Here is a 12,500-nt window from a genome sequence, read left to right on the forward strand (position 1 = left end):
TTATTACAAATAACTTACTGAACTATTTTTCTAAGTCGAAAATAAGACGGTCTCCCAATTTCACGCAAATTGGGGAAGCTGTATTATCAATATTCCATAGTATTGTTCATTTTACTATTTAAATCTCTCTCCTATTAACATATTTTGGGGGAAATCCTTGTTCATATTTTCTCAAGTGTTCTTCAAAATGGTTAGATAAATCATCATTGTTATTTATACTATCATTATCATTATTGACTTTCTAATGATTATTGCTATCATTATCATTATTATTATTATTAATACTGTTTTATTTTTAAATTTTTCTTTTATTATTACTACTACTATTAATATCATTATTTAGTAATCGAGATTTATTTAAATTTGTAATGGCCATTCAAAAAAGCCTAAAAAAGAATGAATTTTTTAAAAATTTATTTATTTTAACAAAGCAAAACGAATGAAAAAAACACGCTTTACAAATGAAAATACATTTTGAAAAAAAACAATTGTATCCTCTCAACATTATCAATAATAATCACCTTTAAAGAGATAAAACGATTTTTTCAGGTTTGATTAACTGCTACTTCACAACCCAGCCGATGGACACCTTTCGCCGACCCAAAGGCGCTCTTCAAATGACACACTAAATTCTTGGCCCCGTCCCTCAAAAGGGATAAAGTTTATGTTGGTATAATGAATGTCCTCTGCCTTTTGGACGGAGAATGCACACTAGTTCCGTTTTTTTTTTGTTCTTTTTTTTTGGGGGGTTTTTTTTGCTTCCCCCTTCTTTTTTTCGTTTCTCCCCCCCCTTTTTTCCCCTCTCTCTCTCTCTTTCCTCTCTCCCCTCCCATATCCTCCTTTTTTTTTCCTCTTCTTTTCTTTTCCTCTCTCCTCCCCCTTTTTCCTTCCCCTTCCCTTCACTCCCCTTTCCCGTCTCTCTCTCCTCATCTCTCCTCTCTCCCTTCACTCTTTCCTAAACTTCTCTCTCTCCTCTTCTCTCTCCTCCTCTCCCTCCTCTTTCCCCTCTCCTCGGTGTTTTATTACCCCTTTTCCCTTATTCTCAATAGGGGAGCTTCTGGACGGGGGTTAGTTCCGGGAAGGAGGTGGGGTAAATACAGGAGCATGCAACAGACGACGCGGAAAGCAACAGGTGGGGGAAAAAAATTTAAACGGGTGGGGGATGCGACGGGCACCGCGGAGGCATGCCCACGGACACCGCTGGAGGCGATGCGACGGACACCGCTGGAGGCGATGCGACGGACACCGCTGGAGGCGATGCGACGGACACCGCTGAGGCGAAGCGAAAGAAAAAACGCTGGAGGCCCATGCGACGACAAACCCGGGTTTTTGGGGGCGATGCGACGGACAAACCCCTGGAGCGAGCACGGACACCGCGGAGGCGTGCAACGACCCAAAGCGGAGCATGCACGGACAACTTGAGGCGATGCAACGGACACCGCTGGAGGCGATGCGACGGACACCGCCCGGAGGCGAAAGCGAAAAGGCCCCCGCTGGGGCGAAAGCAACGGCACCGCGGGGCGATGCACGGACACCGCTGGAAGGGGAGCCCCGGAACACCGCTGAGGGGATGCAAAGGACACCGCGGAGGGGATGCACGGACACCGCGGGGGCGATGCAACGACACCCCTGGAGGGGGATGCGGGCGGACACCGCGGGGGCGAGCAACGGACACCGCTGGGCGATGCGACGGAACCCCCGCCGGAGGCGATGCGACGGACACCCCCTGCGACGGACAACGCTGGAGGCCCAAAGCCCACGGACCCCCGCGGGCGAATTTCAACGGACAACGTTGAGCGATGCAAGGACCCCGTTGGGGGCGATGCAACGGTACCCCTGGAGGGGATGCGACGGACCCCCCGGAGGCATGCAAAGGACAAACCCCCTGGAGGCAAAGCAAAAGGGCACCGCTGAGGCGATGGACGGACAAACGCTGGGGCGAAAGCAACGACACCGCTGGAGCATGCGAAAGGGCCAACGCTTGAGGCGATGCAACGGACACCGCTGGAGGCGATGCACCGGACAAACCGCTGGAGGCGATGCAACGGACACCGCTGGAGGCGATGCGACGGACAACCGCTGCGACACACCGCTGGAGCGATGGGACGACACCGCTGGAGCGAAAAAAACGGGAAAACGTTGGAGGCATGCAATGGACAACGTGGGGGCGATGCAACGGACAACTTTGGGGGCGATGGCGGGCAAACCCCCTTTAGGCGATGCGACGGACACCGCTGAGCCAAAGCAACGGACACCGCTGGAGGCGATGCGACGGACAACGTTGGAGGCGATGCAATGGACACCGCGGAAAGGGGATGCAACGGGCAACTTGGAGGCGAAAGCAACGGACAACGCGGAGGCGAGCGACGGGCACCTGGAGGCGAAGCAACGGGACAAACCCTGGAGGGGTGCGACGGAACGCCCGAGGGGGAGCCACGACAACGCTGGGGGAAGCAACGGACACCGCTGGGGGCGATGCACGGACAAAAGCTGAGCGAGCAACGACACCGCTGGAGGCGATGCCGACTGACAACCCTGGAGGCGATGCAACGACACCGGTAGGCGAAAACGGAACCGCTGGGGCGATGCGACGGAAACGCTGAGGGGAAGCGCGGGCACCGCTGGAGCCCATGCCCAAAGGGCACCGTTTGGGGGCGATTCACCGACACCGCTGGGCGATGCAACGGACACCCCGAGCGAAGCAAAAGGACCCCCGCGAGGCGATGCAACGGACACCCTGGAAAGGGGAAAGCAACGGACACCGCTGGAGCGATGCACAACACCGCTGGAGGCGAGCAACGGCACCGCGGCGATGCACGGACAACCGCTGGAGGCATGGGGGCGGGCACCGCGGAGGGATGCAACGGACAACCGCAAAGGGGATGCACGGACAAAGTTGAGGCGATGCAATGGACACCGCTGGAGGCGATGCAACGGACAACGTTGGACGAGCAAAGGCAAACCCTGGAGGGGAAGCACGACACCGCGCGACGGACACCGCGGGGGCATGCAACGACAAAAACCCCTGGAGGCGAAGCACGGACACCGTGGAGGGGGGATGCGAACGGACAACCGCTAAGGCGATGCAACGACACCGCGAGCGATGCGACGACCCGCGGGCAGCAAAAGGACACCGCTGGAGCGATCGACGGACACCGCTGAGGCGATGAAAGGGACACCGTTAAGGCGATGCAACGGACACCGTTTGGAGGATGCGACGGACACCGCTGGAGGCGATGCAACGGACACCGCTGGAGGCGGTGCAATAGCCGGGGGAAGCAATGAAGAAGGAACAGCAAAAGCAGCTGGATGTGATGCAACATCCAGCGGTGAAAAATCAACAATACGTGCAACATTTACAGGTAAACTATTTTGTAAGACGACTATTAAGTAACTTTTCCTTCCGACCAACGACCCGCCTCTCATTGTTTATCGCGGTGGTACAGGATTCTCATTTTCCCTTTTACCCAATTTTTTGGGGAAAGGATTTTAAAGGGAAAAGGGTAGACAGCAACAACAACAACACCCAACAACAACACAACAACAACAACACAACAACAACAGCAACAACAACAACAGCAACAAAAAAAGCAACAATAACAAAAAACAACAACAACAGCAACAACCAAACAAAAACCCAACAACAGCAACAACAACACAACAACAACAAACAAAAACCCACAACAGCAACAACAACACCAAAAACAAAAAAAGGGCAACACAACAACACAACAACCCGCACAAATAACAACAACAAAACAACAACGCACAACAGAAAACAACAACATCAACAACAACAACAGCACAACAACAACACAACCAAAAGCAAAACAACACCAACAACACAGCAACAACAGCAACAACAACAACAACAGCAACACAACGGGCAACAACAACAAAAACAGCAACAACACAACAACAGCAACAACAACAGCAACAACAACAAAGCAACAACAAAACAACAACAACAGCAACAACAACAACAGCAACAACAACAACAGCAAAAACAAAAGCAACAACAACAACACAACAGCACAACAACAGCAACAACAAAAAACAACAGCAACAACAACAGCAAAAACAACAACAAAAAGCAACAAAAAACAACAACAGCAACAACAACACACAACAACAACAGCAAAAACCCAACAACAACAACAGCAACAACAAAAACCCGCAACAACAACAACAGCACAACAAAAGCAACAACACAACAACAACACAACAACAACAACAACAACAGCAACAACAACAACAGCAACAACAACAACAGCACCAAAAACAGCAACAACAACAACAACACAAAACAACACAACAACAACAGCACAAAAAACAACAGCAACACAACAACAAAAAATAACACCAACAAAGCAACAACAACAAAAACAATAACCAACAGCAACAACAACAAAAACAGCAACAACAACAACAGCAACAACAACAGCAACAACAAAAACCAACCACAGCGCAACAATAAACAAACAACAACAACAACCAGCAAAAACAGCAACAACAACAACACAACAACAAAAACAGCAAAACAACAACCAACAAACAAATCAACAAAACAACAAACAACAACAGCAGCAACAACAAAACAACAACAACAACAGCAACAACAACAGCAACAAAAACACAACAAAAACAGCAACAACAACAGCAACAACAACAACAGCAACACAACAGCAGCAACAAGAACAAACGACAGCAGCAACAACACAAAAACAACAAACACAACAACAACAGCAACAACAACGCAACAACAACACAACAACAACAACAACATCAACAATCAACAACAACAACAGCAACAACAGCAACAACAGCAACAACACAACAACAACAACAGCAACAACAACATTAGCAACAACAACAGCAACAACAACAACAACAGCAACAACAACAACAACAGCAGCAACAACAACAACAACAGCAACAACAACAACAGCAACAACAACAACAACAACAGCAACAAAACAGCAACAACAACAGCAACAACAACAGCAACAACAACAACAACAGCAACAACAACAACAACAGAAAACAAAAACAACAACACAACAACAGCAACAACAACAGCAACAACAACACAAAAACCAACAACAACAGCAACAACAACAACAACAACAGCAACAACAACAACAGCAACAACAGCAACAACAACAACAGCAACAACAACAACAACAACAGCAACAATAACAGCAAAACAAATTAACCCCTCGATGCTGTCCACCGTAGTTTTGTGAATTTTGTTTACACACAACTCAATCACCAAGAAGTTAATTGGAAGATCGGACGTGACTTCACCTCTTGTCTTGAATTTTCGGATTAAAAAAAAAGTCTATTGTTACTGATATCAAAATATTGTTACTATTGTTATTACTGGCGGACCCACGGAAAGCCCACTGAAAAAGAAAATACTCTCTCCCTCTTTCACACTCCTCCTACCTTTTCCCCCCCCACTTCCCCCCTCTCCCTCCCCCAACTTCCCCTTTCCCCCCCTGCCACCTCTCTCTATATCCCTCTAACCTTTCCCCTCCCTCTCCCTCTCCCTCTAACCTTCCCCTCCCTCTCCCTCTAACTTCCCCCTTCCTCTCCCTCTCCCTCTCTCTATCCCTCTAACCTTCCCCTCCCTCTCCCTCTCCCTCTAACCTTCCCCTCCCTCTCCCTCTAATTTCCCCCTTCCTCTCCCTCTCTCTCTCCTCTATCCCTCTAACCTTCCCCTCCCTCTCCCTCCTCCCTCTAACCTCCCCCCCTCCCCTCTAACTCCCCTTCCTCTCCCTCTCCCTCCCTCTATCCCTCTAACCTCCTCCCTCCTCCCCTCTCCCTCTAACCTTCCCCTCACTCTCCCTCTCCCCCTCCCCCTCCCTCTCCCTCTCCCCTACTCCCCCTCCTCTCCCTCCCCTCTCCCTCCCCCTTCCCCTCCCTCTCCCCTCTCCCTCTCACTCCCCCTTCCTCCCCCTCTCCCCCTCCCTCCCAACCTTCCCCTCCTCCTCCCTCTCCCCCTCCCCCTCCCTCCCTCTCCCTCTAACTTCCCCCCTTCCTCTTCCTCTCCCTCTCCCTCTAACCTTCCCCTCCCTCTCCCCTCCTCCCCTCCCCTCTCCCTCTCCCTCTAGCCTTCCCCTCCCTCTCCCCTCTCCCTCTAACTTCCCCCTTCCTCTCACCTCTCCCCTCTCCCTCTAACCTTCCCCTCCCTCTCCCTCTCTCCCCTCCCCCTCCCTCTCCCTCTAACCTTCCCCTCCCTCTCCCCCCTCCCCCTCCCTCTCCCTCTCCCTCTAGCTTTCCCCTCCCTCTCCCCTCTCCCTCTAACTTCCCCCTTCCTCTCCCTCTCCCTCTCCCTCTAACCTTCCCCTCCCTCTCCCTCTCCCCCTCCCCCTCCCTCTCCCTCTCCCTCTAGCCTTCCCCTCCCTCTCCCTCTCCCTCTAACTTCCCCCTTCCTCTCCCTCTCCCTCTCCCTCTAACCTTCCCCTCCCTCTCCCTCTCCCCCTCCCCCTCCCTCTCCCTCTCCCTCTAACCTTCCCCTCCCTCTCCCTCTAACTTCCCCCTTCCTCTCCCTCTCCCTCTCCCTCTAACCTTCCCCTCCCTCTCCCTCTCCCCCTCCCCCTCCCTCTCCCTCTCCCTCTAGCCTTCCCCTCCCTCTCCCTCTCCCTCTAACTTCCCCCTTCCTCTCCTCTCCCTCTCCCTCTAACCTTCCCCTCCCTCTCCCTCTCCCCCTCCCCTCCCTCTCCCTCTCCCTCTAGCCTTCCCCTCCCTCTCCCTCTCCCTCTAACTTCCCCCTTCCTCTCCCTCTCCCTCTCCCTCTAACCTTCCCCTCCCTCTCCCTCTCCCCCTCCCCCTCCCTCTCTCCCTCTCCCTCTAGCCTTCCCCTCCCTCTCCCTCTCCCTCTAACTTCCCCCTTCCTCTCCCTCTCCCTCTCCCTCTAACCTTCCCCTCCCTCTCCCTCTCCCCCTCCCCCTCCCTCCTCTCCCTCCCCTCTAGCCTTCCCCTCCCTCTCCCTCTCCCTCTAACTTCCCCTCTTCCTCTCCCTCTCCCCTCTCCCTCTACCTCCCCTCCCCTCTCCTCTCCCCCTCCCCCTCCCTCCTCCCCCCCCTCACCTTCCCTCTCCTCTCCCTCTCCCTCACTCTCCCCCTTCCCTCCCTCTCCCTCTCCCTCTATCCTTCCCCTTCCCTCTCCCTCTCCCCCTCCCCTCCCTCTCCCTCTCCCCTCTAGCCTTCCCCCTACCTCCTCCCTCTCCTCTACTTCCCCCTTCCTCTCCCTCTCCCTCCCCTCTACCTTCCCCTCCTCTCCCTCCCCCCTCCCCCTCCTCCCCTTCCTCCTCCCCTCTCCCTCCCTAACCCTTCCCTCTCTCTCCCTCCCCTCTCCCTCTCCCTCTCCACTCACCCATCCTCCCTCTCCCCCTTCCTCTCCCTCCTCCCTCTCCCTCTACTTCCCCTCCCTCTCCCCTCCCCCCTCCCCCTCCTCCTCCCTCTCCTCCTCCTTCCTCCCCCCTCCCTCTCCCCTCTCCCCTCTACTCCCTCCTCCCTACCTCTCCCTCTCCCTCTCCCCCTCCCCTCCCTCTCCCTCTCCCTCTCCCTCTAGCCTTCCCCTCCCTCTCCCTCTCCCTCTAACCTTCCCCTCCCTCTCCCTCTCCCTCTCCCTCTAACCTTCCCCTCCCTCTCCCTCTCCCTCTCCCTCTAACCTTCCCCTCCCTCTCCTCTCCCTCTCCTCTAACCTTCCCCTCCCTCTCCCTCTCCCTCTCCCTCTCCCTCTAACCTTCCCCTCCCTCTCCCTCTCCTCTCCCTCTAACCTTCCCCTCCCTCTCCCTCTCCCTCTCCCTCTAACCTTCCCCTCCCTCTCCCTCTCCCTCTCCCTCTAACCTTCCCCTCCCTCTCCCTCTCCCTCTAACCTTCCCCTCCCTCTCCCTCTCCCTCTCCCTCTAACCTTCCCCTCCCTCTCCCTGTCCCTCTCCCTCTCACCTTCCCCTCCCTCTCCCTCTCCCTCTCCCTCTAACCTTCCCCTCCCTCTCCCTCTCCCTCTCCCTCTCCCTCTAACCTTCCCCTCCCTCTCCCTCTCCCTCTCCCTCTAACCTTCCCCTCCCTCTCCCTCTCCTCTCCCTCTCCCTCTAACCTTCCCCTCCCTCTCCCTCTCCCTCTCCCTCTAACCTTCCCCTCCCTCTCCCTCTCCCTCTAACCTTCCCCTCCCTCTCCCTCTCCCTCTCCCTCTAACCTTCCCCTCCCTCTCCCTCTCCCTCTCCCTCTAACCTTCCCCTCCCTCTCCCTCTCCCTCTCCCTCTAACCTTCCCCTCCCTCTCCCTCTCCCTCTCCCTCTAACCTTCCCCTCCCTCTCCCTCTCCCTCTCCCTCTAACCTTCCCCTCCCTCTCCCTCTCCCTCTAACCTTCCCCTCCCTCTCCCTCTCCCTCTCCCTCTAACCTTCCCCTCCCTCTCCCTCTCCCTCTCCCTCTAACCTTCCCCTCCCTCTCCCTCTCCCTCTCCCTCTAACCTTCCCCTCCCTCTCCCTCTCCCTCTCCCTCTAACCTTCCCCTCCCTCTCCCTCTCCCTCTCCCTCTAACCTTCCCCTCCCTCTACCTCTCCCTCTAACCTTCCCCTCCCTCTCCCTCTCCCTCTCCCTCTAACCTTCCCCTCCCTCTCCCTCTCCCTCTCCCTCTAACCTTCCCCTCCCTCTCCCTCTCCCTCTCCCTCTAACCTTCCCCTCCCTCTCCCTCTCCCTCTCCCTCTAACCTTCCCCTCCCTCTCCCTCTCCCTCTCCCTCTAACCTTCCCCTCCCTCTCCCTCTCCCTCTCCCTCTAACCTTCCCCTCCCTCTCCCTCTCCCTCTCCCTCTAACCTTCCCCTCCCTCTCCCTCTCCCTCTCCCTCTAACCTTCCCCTCCCTCTCCCTCTCCCTCTCCCTCTAACCTTCCCCTCCCTCTCCCTATGCGTGGGAATGAGATTCTTTAATATTGTTGCTAATTGCCGCCACATCTTACAAAGCACAATCAGAAATTATATCATGACGATGAATGACCTAATAATTAACATGTCATTCATTAGTAATTAAACTTAAAACCAAAAATCTAAAAATCAAGGGAAAAAAGAAAAGGAGATGAGATAGGTATAACAAGTGATAGACTCCTTGGTGAATAAGGTCTTACAGAGTCATCTATGAATAACTACGGCTAATGATACGATTCCCCGCTTCGTTCCAGCTCTTCCCTTCTTCATTGCTTCGGTTAAGGCAACCAATGGTTCAGTCGCGGCTCAAACTGCAATCTGTAAGGCTGATGGAGGGCAGCCTGCACTGCTCACGTCTCAGGCCTGTGTGGATTATGTCGTTCACAATTTGAGTGGTAGTAAGTCACATTGCAGCCTGTTTTTTTAGTATTTACAGTTTCTAGTCTCTCTCTCTCTCTATCTGTGCCTCCATCTCTCTTTCTCCTTCCTTTTTCGCTGCTCTATCTATATTTATCTATCTAATCTAATCTGTATATGCCAATTTTACTCCCCCCCCCCTCCCTCTTTCTATGTGTGCGCCAAACAGAGCTGACTTCAGCGGGCGCCTGGATAACACTTCAGAAGCTGAGGAACGGGAGCTACTTCTGGCCCATGGATGGAACCCTTTTCTCTGAGGCAGACTTTAAATCAAGGATAGTAAGTTTTTCTCGTCTATAAAAACACGCTTATAAGGTATACATTCATACACAAAAGGTGCGTGAGTATACAATACATAGCAAGACCGGAAAGGTAGGGGAGGTTCGTGTGTGTGTGTGTGTGTGTGTGTGTGTGTGTGTGTGTGTGTGTGTGTGTGTGTGTGTGTGTGTGTGTGCATAAGGAATGGGGTACGTTTATGTGTGTTTTAGAAACAAAGACGATGCTTGAAAAATAGAAATAGATTAAAAAAAAAGAAAAAAAATACAATAAAACAGAAAGATGCATATCGATATACAGACATACACAAGAAGAAATAATAAGGAAATGATTATGATTTACAAAAAGAGAAAAACACAATATTGCACCAAACGAATACTTAAAAAATGCTATTGATAACAGAAACAAATATAATAACGAATCATAGTCAACTATATAAGATAATCAATGATACTTCAATCATTTTAGAAGCTTCTTGAGAGAGAGAAAAAAACAAAACAATTATATATACTTTTTTTTTTTTTTCAGGAATACAGAGGGAGGCCTTACTGTCGTCTAACATCCACAGGCTCATTCAATGGGGTTGCTGATATGTTAACTAATGCGCCGCGAAATGTATTGTGCATGGAATGAAATTGTGAATGTATTACGTATGATATAAGATGTATTGTGTATGAAATAAGATTGTGTATGTATGTATGTGTGTGTTTATATGTGAAAAGAGAGAGAGAGAGAGAGAGAGAGACAGAGAGAGAGAGAGAGATAGATAGATAGATAGAGAGAGAGAGAGAGAGAGAGAGAGAGAGAGAGAGAGAGAGAGAGAGAGAGAGAGAGGGGGGGGGGAGGAGAGAGAGAGAGAGAGAGAGAGAGCGAGAGAGCGAGAGAGAGAGAGAGAGAGAGAGAGAGAGAGAGAGAGGGAGATTAGTAAAATTTGGATAAAACCTTTATCTCAAAATAAGACTTAATCATACTTTATATGAGAAGATATGTGTGTATTTACGTACATTATTATATAATGGAATGGCTAGTGATGCCCAAGGAAATTATCAATTTACTCCGCATGTAAAGTGAATATTATTGATGCAGATTTGGCATTGGCATTTCTATCATAAATGTAATCAATAAGATACAGGTTGCACAGTGCACAGGTCGATTTAGGAAATCAGAGTAAATAAATATTTGCAACATCGATGCAACATTATTTTCAGCTCTTTGCTTTCAATCCTGCTTTATCTATGGTTAATAAAATAATGAGATAACATTGATGATAACAATACCTATGCTTACAGAGGCAATGATGACGATGATGATGACGATGATGGTGATGATCATAATGATAAAGAAAATAAAGATGAGAATGAAAACACAAATGATAATAATAATGAAAATACTAATGATGATAATAATGAAATCGTAATAAAGATAACAATGATAGCAGTTATGATAACAGCAAGAGCAATAACAATAAAGATAAGAATAATGATAATAAAAATGATGATAAAAATAATGTTAATAATGATAATGATAATGGCAAAAGTAACAATAATGACAATAAGGATAAAAAAGTAATGATAATGGTATCATTGATTAAAATAACTATGAGATCAACGTGACAACGTGGCAAACGAAATAATTATAGTAATAGTAATGACAAAGATAATAATAATGATATCAATGTTAATAATAATGATAACAGTAGTAACAATGCTGATAATAAACATAGTAATAGTACCTCTAATAGTATTATCATTAAATATGATATAATGGTAATAGCAATAATGAGGATGATAATAATAATCACAGTGATGATGGTAAAGTCAATGACAGTGTTTATAATAACGATAGGTTTATTTCTTCCCTTCTGTGATAAATCCTGTTACCTTTTAATTGTTTCCCCTAAACATTTTCCCATTTTCTTTCCTGTGAAAATGAAAGAAAATGGTCGCGGTGAACTATAATACATATATTTTTTTTGTGTGGTGGTGGTTTGGTTTGCGAAGTTCTAGCTTCGCCCGGGCCTTCTAAATATGGCCCGGCCTGTGTCAGCTTTTTACGGCTGTCTCATTGAGTTGTCTGACACTCGGTGCTTACCGTGGCGGCGGGATTGCCAGCAAGCGCTCCTGCCGCCATGGTGTAAGCATTTCGCATAGCCTCTTTACCAGCACGGCGGCTGTTGTGGGCGGTCCCTGTCTCAGGAATTGTGTATGGTCACAATTTTCTAGGTAGTGGACTAGTGTGGCGTTCGGCTCGCCGCAGTGCTTGCAGCACCATTCATCGCGTTCGATTGTTGGGATAATCTGCCATGCACAGTGGTAACCTAGGCGCATTCTGTGAAGAATGACTTCGGTACCTCTGTTGCTTACTTCAGAGAGTGCCAGTGGTTCATAGCCTGTGGCGTCTGAGTACCAGCTGGCCGAGGGGGAGGTTCTCGTTTCCTCTCTGTGGAGCTGCCGTAGGAAGGTACGACCGACCAAGGCACACTTCTCCATAAGTAATTTTCGGCTCGGTTTTATCGTCATGGGATTTGGGGGCATACCCCTGCCAGCGACGGCTAGTCTGTCAGCAAGCTCGTTCCCTCTGATGCCGATGTGGCTTGGGACCCAGTTGATGATAATTCTTCTACCCTGAGCAAGAATTATCTGTGCCATTGTGAGAATCGTGGTCAGTAGGTAGATGTTGTCTGTGGGTGAGCTGTGCTGAAGACAGTCAATGGCTGCCCTGGAGTCTGTGTGTATGACCACGTGTCCTTCCCTTAGGGACGCGTGGCCTAGGGCTCCCATGATTGCAACTGCCTCTGCCTGTAGCGAGGAGGCGTTGTCTGTTACCCTCATGGATCGCGTGGCATCCCTAGCTGCAAAGCCGGCGCCTGCAGTGTGGC

This window comes from Penaeus chinensis, chromosome 11, assembly GCF_019202785.1.
Source record: "Penaeus chinensis breed Huanghai No. 1 chromosome 11, ASM1920278v2, whole genome shotgun sequence".
Taxonomy (NCBI): Eukaryota; Metazoa; Arthropoda; class Malacostraca; order Decapoda; family Penaeidae; genus Penaeus; species Penaeus chinensis.